This window comes from Talpa occidentalis, unplaced genomic scaffold (assembly GCF_014898055.3).
Source record: "Talpa occidentalis isolate TD23 unplaced genomic scaffold, MPIMG_talOcc4v2.1 talOcc4.17, whole genome shotgun sequence".
In the NCBI taxonomy this organism is placed as follows: Eukaryota; Metazoa; Chordata; class Mammalia; order Eulipotyphla; family Talpidae; genus Talpa; species Talpa occidentalis.
The window spans coordinates 39,641,966-39,652,025 of NW_023601754.1; the positions used below are offsets into that span (position 1 = coordinate 39,641,966).

General features: G+C 36.7%; 1 protein-coding gene across 16 annotated transcripts in view; it reads left to right on the top strand.

Annotated features, from left to right (window-relative positions):
* Positions 1 to 10,060, top strand: part of ZNF570 (zinc finger protein 570) — a 114,285-nt gene that overhangs the window by 52,688 nt on the left and 51,537 nt on the right. For 13 of the 16 annotated variants that reach the window (XR_008552512.1, XR_005126244.2, XR_005126247.2 and 10 more), the window contains exons 1-3: positions 167 to 260; positions 2,387 to 2,721; positions 5,314 to 5,435. The gene's annotated coding sequence lies outside the window, so the exon portion shown is untranslated. Of the gene's footprint in view, positions 1 to 166; positions 261 to 1,355; positions 1,500 to 2,386; positions 2,722 to 5,313; positions 5,436 to 10,060 lie in introns of those variants that run through there. The other 3 variants (XR_008552509.1, XR_008552507.1, XR_008552508.1) reach the window with 2 other exon arrangements.

A 10,060-nucleotide genomic window follows, 5' to 3' on the forward strand; every position in this document is an offset into this window, starting at 1 on the left:
CGCCCCGCCCGGCCGCGGGGGCTCCTGGGAGCGCCCGAAAGCGCTCTTTGCGCAGGCGTCGAGTGCGACGGCGCCCGCGGCTGAGGGAGAGCGGGCGCGGGCCGGGGGCTGGAGAGGAGCCGACGCGGCGGGCCCGGCCGCAGCTGCGTGCTGCTTGGGGCTCTCGGCGTGCCCGGCCAGGCCGGCCCCTGGGGCCTGGGGATGTATGTGTGGGACCCCGCGAGGTGTCCGGCGGACTGGGCGCCCTTCAGTGGCCGTGGGTACGATTCTATTTCTACCTGTGTCTGATTCTGCGGGTGTCGGGGATTCGTGCTCGAAGCTGCCTGGTGTTGGCACCTTAGAACTGTGTGGGATTGCCTGACAGACCCAGGGCCCTCTACTGTTGGGGCTTTTTTTGTGTGTGTGGTGCTGGTGGTGATTTGTGCCCCTCTAAGTGATTGCATTTCTTTCCCTTTTGTTTTTGTTTGAAGATTTATTTATGCATGCAAAAACTGGGGTACAGGCTAGAGGTGTGTGAGGGGGGGTGAGAGGATTCACCAGAGACAGAGTGGGGCGCAGAACAGGCAGACTGACTGAAATACACTGCTGAGGGGAGCAGTGGGCGAGACAAGACAGGAGAGGTCTGCTGCACCTTGTGGGTAGCTCCCAGGCCAATGGGGGATCGAACTCGTGCTGCAGTGGCTGCGGATAGCTTCATAGTGCTGCGACTTAACCCCATGCGCCACCAGGGAGGCCCCTGTGATTGTATTTCTGAGTGCAGGAGTTCCAGTAGCAAATGAGTGTGTGTATGATCGTGAGAAAATGATGGCCAAATTATTTCTTTCATGAACACTAACTTGATGATCTGGGAAAGACTGTTTATCTGGTATGAGTTCAGACTCGATTTTTCTATTGGATCAAATCCATGTGTTATTGGGAAAATGCAAAAATTCTTCTCTTTTGGTTTGCGGGGTTCTTTTCAAGAAAGTTTATTTGAAAACTAGTCCTGGGGTAACTTTTTCTCAGCCACAGCGCACCAAAGGAATCATCCGTTCTTTTATTATACTAGGGAGGCATTATTGGGTAATGTCCATCGACTAATAACTATCCCTAGAAGAGTGAATTTTAGCAGAGTTCAGCATTAGTCACGTTTCCTGAATTGTAGGTCGATGTTTCTCCCCAGTTTGGGATGAGGAAGTCTTGGCTCAGAGAGAACTCAGTTTAAGACTGTAGAGTTTGTTGGTTAGTGGGAACTTGTTTTCGCTTATTTCGAGACCTTGTGACCCTGTCCCCTTTGAAATAAATCACAAATTTGTAAGCTACACACGCGGACTCTTTCAGCGGGGCGGGGTGGGGGGGAGTCATTAAACTTGCTCCGACACACAGGACCATATGTTGCCATTATTTTGATCTCTTTGTGACAGTGCGACTGGAGTAGCAAGTTTGGTGGTCAGTATTGTTGAATAAATGAACCTCTGTGTGTGAGCCATTGTGTGAAACTAAGGTGGCCAGATTACATAGTAAGAGTGGGTCTAAGTGGAGCAAAAATTTTGTTAAAAGTGTAAATGGCACATGTAGATTTGGGATCTTTTAGAGATGACACATTTTGATTTCGAATTGCACAGCATGCATTAATTTCAAGCCATGTTTGATTTCTGGGTTGTCTCTTGGTTTTCGAATAGCTGTTGGTTGCATGCAAGAAAAAGGAGGGCTGTTTTAAAATGAAAACCAGGAATTGTTATTCTGGGTTGAACATATTTCATGGGGACGGGTTTCTTGTATATTGAACTTGTGACATTTTTTTATGAATAGGTATAACGTGTTATTTAGAGAAAATACATGTAGTTTTTTTTTTTTTTTAAAGATTTATTTATTTATTTACCTAAGCACTGGGTATAGTCAGAAGCGCAGGAGGGTGAGAGAATTCACCAGAGCCAGAGGAGGGAGCAGAAAAGGTAGAAGGACTGAAGTACACTGCTGAGGGGAGCAGCGGGCGGCAGGAGAGGTCTGCGCACCATGTGGGACTCTCCTCCGGTGGCCGGGGAGCAGCTGGGGATCGAACCTGCGCTGAAGAGGCTGAGGGCAGCTTCGCCACCCAGCGCTCAACCGCTGCGCCACGGGGGAGGCCCAGAAAATACATGTCGTTTTAACAGTATCACAAAGAAGTACATTTACCTATAGTGTTTAGAACCATTATACATACAGAACTGCAGGGTCTGAAGAATACTTTTTTAAAAAGCATGCTGTGTGATAGATTTAATATAAAAAATAGTATATATTTTATGGCGGGGGATACACACTAAACTGTCAATGGCAACCTTTGGGTAAAAGGAGAGAACTGTAATGAGGGAGAATTGTCAAAAGGAACTTTACATATTATTGATAATTTCTTTTTTTTCTTTTCAAGCAAAACATCTTATGTTTAAATTTTAATTCGAAAATTCAAAAGAAAATGGTAACCTTGAAGATTTTGGAACAAGAAAGCGAGCCAAGGAATCTAAACTCCATGGAAACAACAGAACTCAGAAATATATAGCTTTTTGGAAGATTGTACAGAGAAGAGAATGATCAGACAATAATTGTTCATAGGACTTAGGTGCCTTACTCATCAACTGGCGACTCCAGAGTTATGTCCTCATGACCCATCTTGACCTTGCAGCCCTGTATTGATTAGTTATCTCTTCAGCCAAGCCGAACATATGGATTCAGCTCTGTGGTAGTGGCAGTCGTTGAACAGCTTTGGTAAGTATATTCTGTGATTATTAGGATTTTGACCTTCTTCTAATAGAATGTATTTATACTGGTACATATAAGTCATATATTTAATCAGCGATCCCAGGAAAGTAATTATGGCACTCATATTTTTATGATTATTATTCCCTAAATTTTTATTCTGAAAAATTTTAAGGCTACAGAAAATCTAAAAGAAGTGTAATCATGTACACTATATACACCTAGATCATCAGTCTTTAATATTAATATTTAATATTGTTTGTTTAATGTCTGCCTACCCATCTTTACTTATTTTTGATTTTTGCTGCAGACATCATTTATTTCACCACCGAAATTTCGACATGCATCTCTAGGCACAAGATTGTTCTCCCATATAACTGCAGTACTGAAACTTAACTTGGATTCCTATCCTAAAATATATACCCATATGTAAATTTTCACAATTGTTGCCCAAATGTTCTATGTCTATTTTAAAAATTGACTAGTAACTCAAATAAGTCACATAATCTGTTGGGTGAGCCTATCTTTTTCTTCCCCCGAAAAACAAACATTTATTTCTCACAGTTTTGCAGGCTGGTTAATCCACGATCAAGGTACCAGCAGGTTTGGTTCCTGGTGAAAGGCCTTTACTGATTACAGAGGACTGAGAATTCTTGGCTGAGAAAGGACATATCTTTTTAACTTCTTTTTTTTTTAAAGATTTATTTATTTATACAAGCGCTGGGTACAATCAGAAGCGCAGGAGGGTGAGAGAGAGAATTCACCAGGGCCAGAGCAGGGAGCAGAGCAGGCAGAAGGACCGAAGTACACTGCTGAGGGGAGCAGCGGGTGGCAGGAGAGGTCTGCGCGCCATGTGGGACCCTCCTCCAGTTGCTGGGGAGCAGCCGGGGATCAAACCAGTGCTGCAGAGGCTTCAGGCAGCTTCTCAACCCAGTGCTCAACTGCTGCGCCACTGGGGAGGCCCCTTTTTAACTTCTTTAAAGTAGAGCAGTATTCCCTTTACCTGTTTTTGTGTTTCACAATGACATTTTTGAAGTGTCTAGAGTGTTTATCTTGTAGAATGTCCAACATTCTGGATTTGTTTTGTCAGGATTAGGCTAAGTTTAAATATATTTGGCAGGAATAGTATGGGTGGTGGTATATTCTTCTATTGTTCATATCAAAGAACACATGATTTTAGTTTGACCCACTACCGGTGATACTAAATTTGATCAAATCTTAGAAGTTGTGGGTTCATAGCTCTTCAAGTAAGTCTTTACTCGTCTCAAAAAATGAAAAACTCCTTTCGATGATAATGTCTTTTGTTGATCCCATGTCTTCTAGAACCTTTATTTTCTAGAACTTTTCAGTTAGTGCTTATATTCAAATGTATCAAATTATTCTTTATTTACTGCCTTATTCCACTTTCCTTAATTCCTTCATTCTCCACATTCTGGGACAATAACAGAGAAACTATCCTTTGTGTGTTTCCATTAGTTCTTTCTGACAATGTAGTGATAAAAGGCACAGATTTTGGAGGCAAAAAGACTTAAGCTTCAATCCTGACTCTACCACTTTTGGTGGCACCATGATCAAGTTAAACTCTGTCAGTTTTATCCCCTAAAATTTTGCCTATTTCCTTGCATGATAGTTTTGTTTTTTTTTTTTTTTAAATGAGTTGGTTTTTGTAACTTGCTTAGAGCAATGAGTGGTACCATTAAATATTCAGTGTTTACCTCATTTCTTTTTTAAAAACAGTACTGATGACTTAGATCCTGGTAATTTCTTTCCATCTCACCCCATTATATTATTTTGTAAGAAAGTCCTCACTGTATGGGACATGTAGGTGCCTCACTTTCTTACTTTCATTACACAGGAAGATTCTTTTTCATTTCCATTCTTTTGGCAGTTACATTTTTATTGTTTTGCTAATTTGATTTGTGAAGGCAAAAGTTAAAGTCTGACTCTTTGAAAGAAATTTGAAATATTTTCCTTGCCTTTATATTATTTTTTCATGATGTGAATGAAAATTCTCTGATGACTTAAAAAAATTTTCCATTAAGGAATCATTTTTCCTTATTTCTTGAGTGTTGCTTATTTCTAGAATTCTGTTGGTATCCCTACCTTATCACATTTTGTATAACCTTAGTGAATTACCCTTTATTATACTAATTATCTCACTGTAGTGGCTTCCACACAAGCTCTAGATTGATGGTTATCATGTTATTCATTTTCACACTAGTCCCTATATGAGCTCCTGATGAACATTTTTAACAGTTTGATGGATATCTTTACCCGTGTTCAGAATTTCATTTTTATCTTCCTTTTAACACCTCTGCCTCCGGCATCTTTTGCGTTATATGCTGTCCCAGTGCACCACATAAACATTTCTTATCATGTCTCAGTATTTTGCATACAGTAAATTATGAATTTTTTAAATTAAATTATGAATCTTTTAATTTTACTTACAGAAAATATTCTATATGACTTATTCTTTTCTAAAGAATACAAAATGAAGCTAAATATTAGCCACTTGTATGATTATTTATGAATTTTGACACCTGGATGCTTTTAGAACTTGTCACCAGCGTTCTTAAATTGAGTAAGAATGCATTATTACAGGGCACTGTAACATTGAAGGATGTGGCTGCTGACAACTCAGGAGGACTGGCAACAATTGAAACCTGCCCAGAGGGATTTATACAGGGATGTAATGCTGGAAAATGACAACATATTAACAGTTGGTAAGGATAATCACAATTTTTTATTTCATTCTCAATTAGTTCTTTCATCCATTGGAGATGTCTCATACTCCTAAATTTAGAGTCATAAATATATTCACTGCTACCCTTTTTATTACCTATCATCACACTTTCAAAAACTCTCTCCTGCCAACCCCTATCTTGTGTAAGAGTTGCTGCCCTGCTTCTACCCCAACTCAGGCTTTACTTACCCTTCTGCTTTTTTTTTTTTTTTTTAACCATTTCTATTGTCAAATATAACAAACATAAAAATGTACAAAATATAAACGTGTATAAAATATAAACCTGTGTTTCATTTAACTGTTCAAAAACATCCTTACCGCCAATTGCTTACTAATTAGAAAGTTCAAAATTAGTATGTTTACAGTGGAAGTACCTAGCAGTCACCACCTTATAATCAGTGATCAAAGTTAGCAATACCAACACTGGGACAACTTACTTATTTACATAATGACATATTTAGCACTTTGTATTATGCTTAGCACTTTATATTATACACATATTGCCCATGTAGTTTTCTTGCCAAAACTGTTTTTCTGTATTTCATGAGTAACCAGACAAATCCTGAAAGTATATATTCTATTAAGCCTAGGTTTTAAAAATGGTAGTTTCAAAAAATAGAGAGTGGGGTGCAACCATTCGCGAAAGAGATTAGAAATGGAGGACCCTGATAGGATTCTAGACTGGAAATACATTTTATAAGCCGATTTTGAGATAATTTGGAAAATTATGGAATTATTTTAAATTGTCTAATATGTCATGGTTGAAATGTTCATGAATGGAATGGAATGTTAGTAAAGATTTAAAATGTGCAGGATGTTAATAACAAATCTAGGTGATAGGTGTTCACTGCACCATATTTTATTTTAGTTTTCCTATGGTGTTGGAAATCCTATTCAAAGAAAAGTTGAGGGAAATTTTTTAGCTAACAAAGACTTCAAAATACATAAGTATTCGAATAATATTAGGGAAGATGAATAATCTTAGAGTAGAGGAGATATTTGATATAGGTATATTTGGCTCTTTAAAAATAAACATAAAACTTAAGACAAATAATATATTACAAATAGAATAGATTGATAATTTTTGTAACCCAAAATACAAGTAGTCAAAAATCAAAAAAGTATAGTCAAAAATACATAAATACTTTTACAAATTAATGAAAGAGAAAGTATTAAACTAGAAATAGGGCAAAGACTAATTTATGGAAAATTCAGATGGTCAAGTCTCCCTACATTTAAAATAATTCCGAAAGCTATGCCCTTTTATTATATCAGAGGCTGACAAAAGAGCAGTAGGTGGTGTTAGGTTGTGGGGAAATGTATAGCTCAACACATTGTTATGAGACTGAATGTGCTATACCTGAGAAATAATAGCTTTTATAAGAAAAAATACACATACTCTGATATAAAAGAAAATCTTACAGAAATAAAAACACACATGCAATTATTTGCATATACAGGTATTTATTGACAGTTGTTTGAAACAGCAAAGAACTGGAAACAACATGTTTATCAACAGAGGAAAAACTTAAGCATGTGGTATTTCTACATACATAATCATCTGCAGCTACTAACACTAAAATGAATGTTAGATCTACATGTACCTGGGGAGATGTCCATGATGTATTACACAGGAAAAGTTGCAGATTGATGTCCATACAGTGATCCTTTTTAAATATATAAATAACCACAAACAAATACCACCTACAGATGTGTTCATTTAAACATAAACTTATGAAAAGGTACTCTCTAAGCTTTTAATATGTTAGCTTAGGAAATCAGAAGGTTTTTTTTTTTCCCTTTAATGTATATTTACTATAATTTTTTGTTTTGGGGAGATGCATAATGTTATTTCAAAAGAGCAATTCAGTCAAATAAAGAATGTGTACATAATCACTTAAATTTAATTTCCAACATTTTTATGAGGAGAAGTAAAAAAAAAACTGTTGAAGGAGCAAACAAAGCAATGGATGGAATAATGACCCATTTGACCATCTTTATTTTTCTGTTGTACATATTACCTTAGAAGAAAATATCCAATTTTCAATTTGATTTATGGACTAAATAAATGTGAGAAGGCCATTTATTTCACTAACATGCCTTTAAAATACCAGGAACTTGACTTTTTAAAAACATCTCAGGTTGAACTAAGATATGTGTGTGTGCTGGTGAGGGGAGAAGAAAAGACTGTGACAGACTGTTAGCTAGAGGGATTGTCCTTCTTTAGTACAAAAAAGATCCTACATTTAAAAATGAATATGATTGGCTTGCAGAGAAAGTATTTTGCTTTCCCTAAACTTAGTTGGCCACCAGCTATTATGCTTAGAATTTCCACCCCGGGGTAATTCTTTTTAGTTGGAGCAGCTTTTTTTTTTTTAAACTTAAGTTCTATTTTTTTTTTTTTTTTTAAAGATTTATTTATTTATTTATTTATGCAAGCACTGGGCACAGTCAGAAGCGCGGGAGGGTGAGAGAATTCACCAGAGTCAGAGCGGGGAGCAGAGCAGGCAGAGAGGCCGAAGTACACTGCTGAGGGAAGCAGCGGGCGGCAGGAGATGTCTGCGCGCCATGTGGGACCCTCACCCGGAGCAGCCGGGGATAGAACCCGGCGCTGCAGAGGCTGCGGGCAGCTTCGCAACCCAGCGCTCAACCGATGCGCCACTGGGGAGGCCCAGTTGGAGCAGCTTTTACAAAAGTAGTTCATTTGCAAAAGATATTACCATGTATCCTAAGAAAGGAGTTGTGGTCAAGTAAATTTGGCACATGATGGGTTAAAGTAAAAAAAAAAAAATACTGCTTTACTGTAATTTTTATTGTAGCAGTGATAAAATTAACTTATTGCTCCCAGAAATAATGTGAAATATGTAGTGATTTACAGATTTTACCAGAAAGGGTCCCCCCCCCCAAAAATATCATCTGTGTTCTAATATTACTTGAAATATACTGTGATAAATTTTAGGTTAATATATTATCTTTGAAATTCAATCATTAACACACAAATACAGTCCTAAGTAAAGGAGTTAGAAATGAATAATTTTAAGGTAGCACATAGTACACTTACTCTGACATCATTATAAAAAACATTTTTCATATATACCAATCATGCAATCTAATGAGCAGTAAGTTTTATTGATGATGTAATGAATTACAAAACCTGAATAAAACAGGTTGGATAACAGTGGAGGCCTGAGTGACTCCATAGCAATGTTCTCTAGTATTTTTTGGTGTGTAATGACTAAAGTTTGAACTCTTAATTTGCAAATCACACACACACACACACACACACACACAGAGTATATTTAAAGTTTGAGTATTGATAGTTTAAAATTTGTTAAATAGTAAAACAGGTAACAGTTAATAGTAATGTTAAGAGAGTGTGTCCTGAAGGGCTCATGCTCAGTGAAATAAGCCAGAAAGAAAAAGAAAAATACCAGATGGTCTCGCTCATAGCAGAAATCTAGAAAACTTAAATAAGGGACCAGGAAAATGAATAACTATAAGAAAGTGAAAATCAAAATCAACAAACAACTATGAACCAGAGACACTCTATGGGGGGTGGGGGGCGGGGAGGGGAGGGATTGGGGTCAAAATAAGGGGGTTGCAATTGTATGGGGAATATAAAAATAAAATTTATTTTAAAAAAATAAATAAATAAAATACAAAAAAAAAAAAGTGTGTCCTGGCTGGAAAACTTTAATACGAACATCATTTTTAGAGCCACTCAATTTATGATTCAAATAACAAGCATTTGAACAACTGAAAATCAAATATAATTATTAATGTTATTTTAATTTTACTTTGGCTGTTAATGTCAATGAAAAATCCTATTTGGGAATTCTCATAAGAAAAGCAAAATATCAAATGCCTAAAAAATTCATGATGGGAAAAATCCTGAAATTATTTAACAAAATTTAAAGTATTTAATAAAAGGAAAAACAAAGGTTTATATTTATTTTTGTATACCAGAAGTTGATTCTGTTTTGGTGTCTTTTCTTAAAAATACTAATTTTGCAACATGACTATTAAGCATTTAGCTAAATGTGTTTCCAGTGAACTTCTCCAATAGTACCAAATTAAATTTTACAAAATATATTAGATAGTGATATGAATGCATTTCTTCATTTGGGTCACAAAGAAGCTTATTTATAAACCATAATATTTTGAAGCCAAAATGAATGATATTGACTTGTTGACTGTCTCAAGTCATTTTTCCACTATAATCATCTCTTAGAAATATAATTACTAAGTTCTAGAATTGTGCTTAATCTAGAAATGCTTAAATCTTAGATATTCTGGATAAGAGGTTATCCTTAGTAGTCCTTTGTCTGGCAAATATTCACATTTTATTTTGTGTATTTGTATCTGTTATTTATAGCTGTTACCCATGATTATCTGTTCTTTAATTTTGATACTATGGCTATGCTAGTGGCCTTACAAAATCTGTTTCAGAAATTTTATCAGGGGGTGGGAGGTCAGAAAATTTCAAATGAAAATCTACCGGAATTAAATTCCAGGAAAAAAGTACTTCACAGCTCATTTTGAGGACAGTATTACACTGATATCAAAATGATACAGACTAGACCAAAAAACAAAGAAAATGACAGA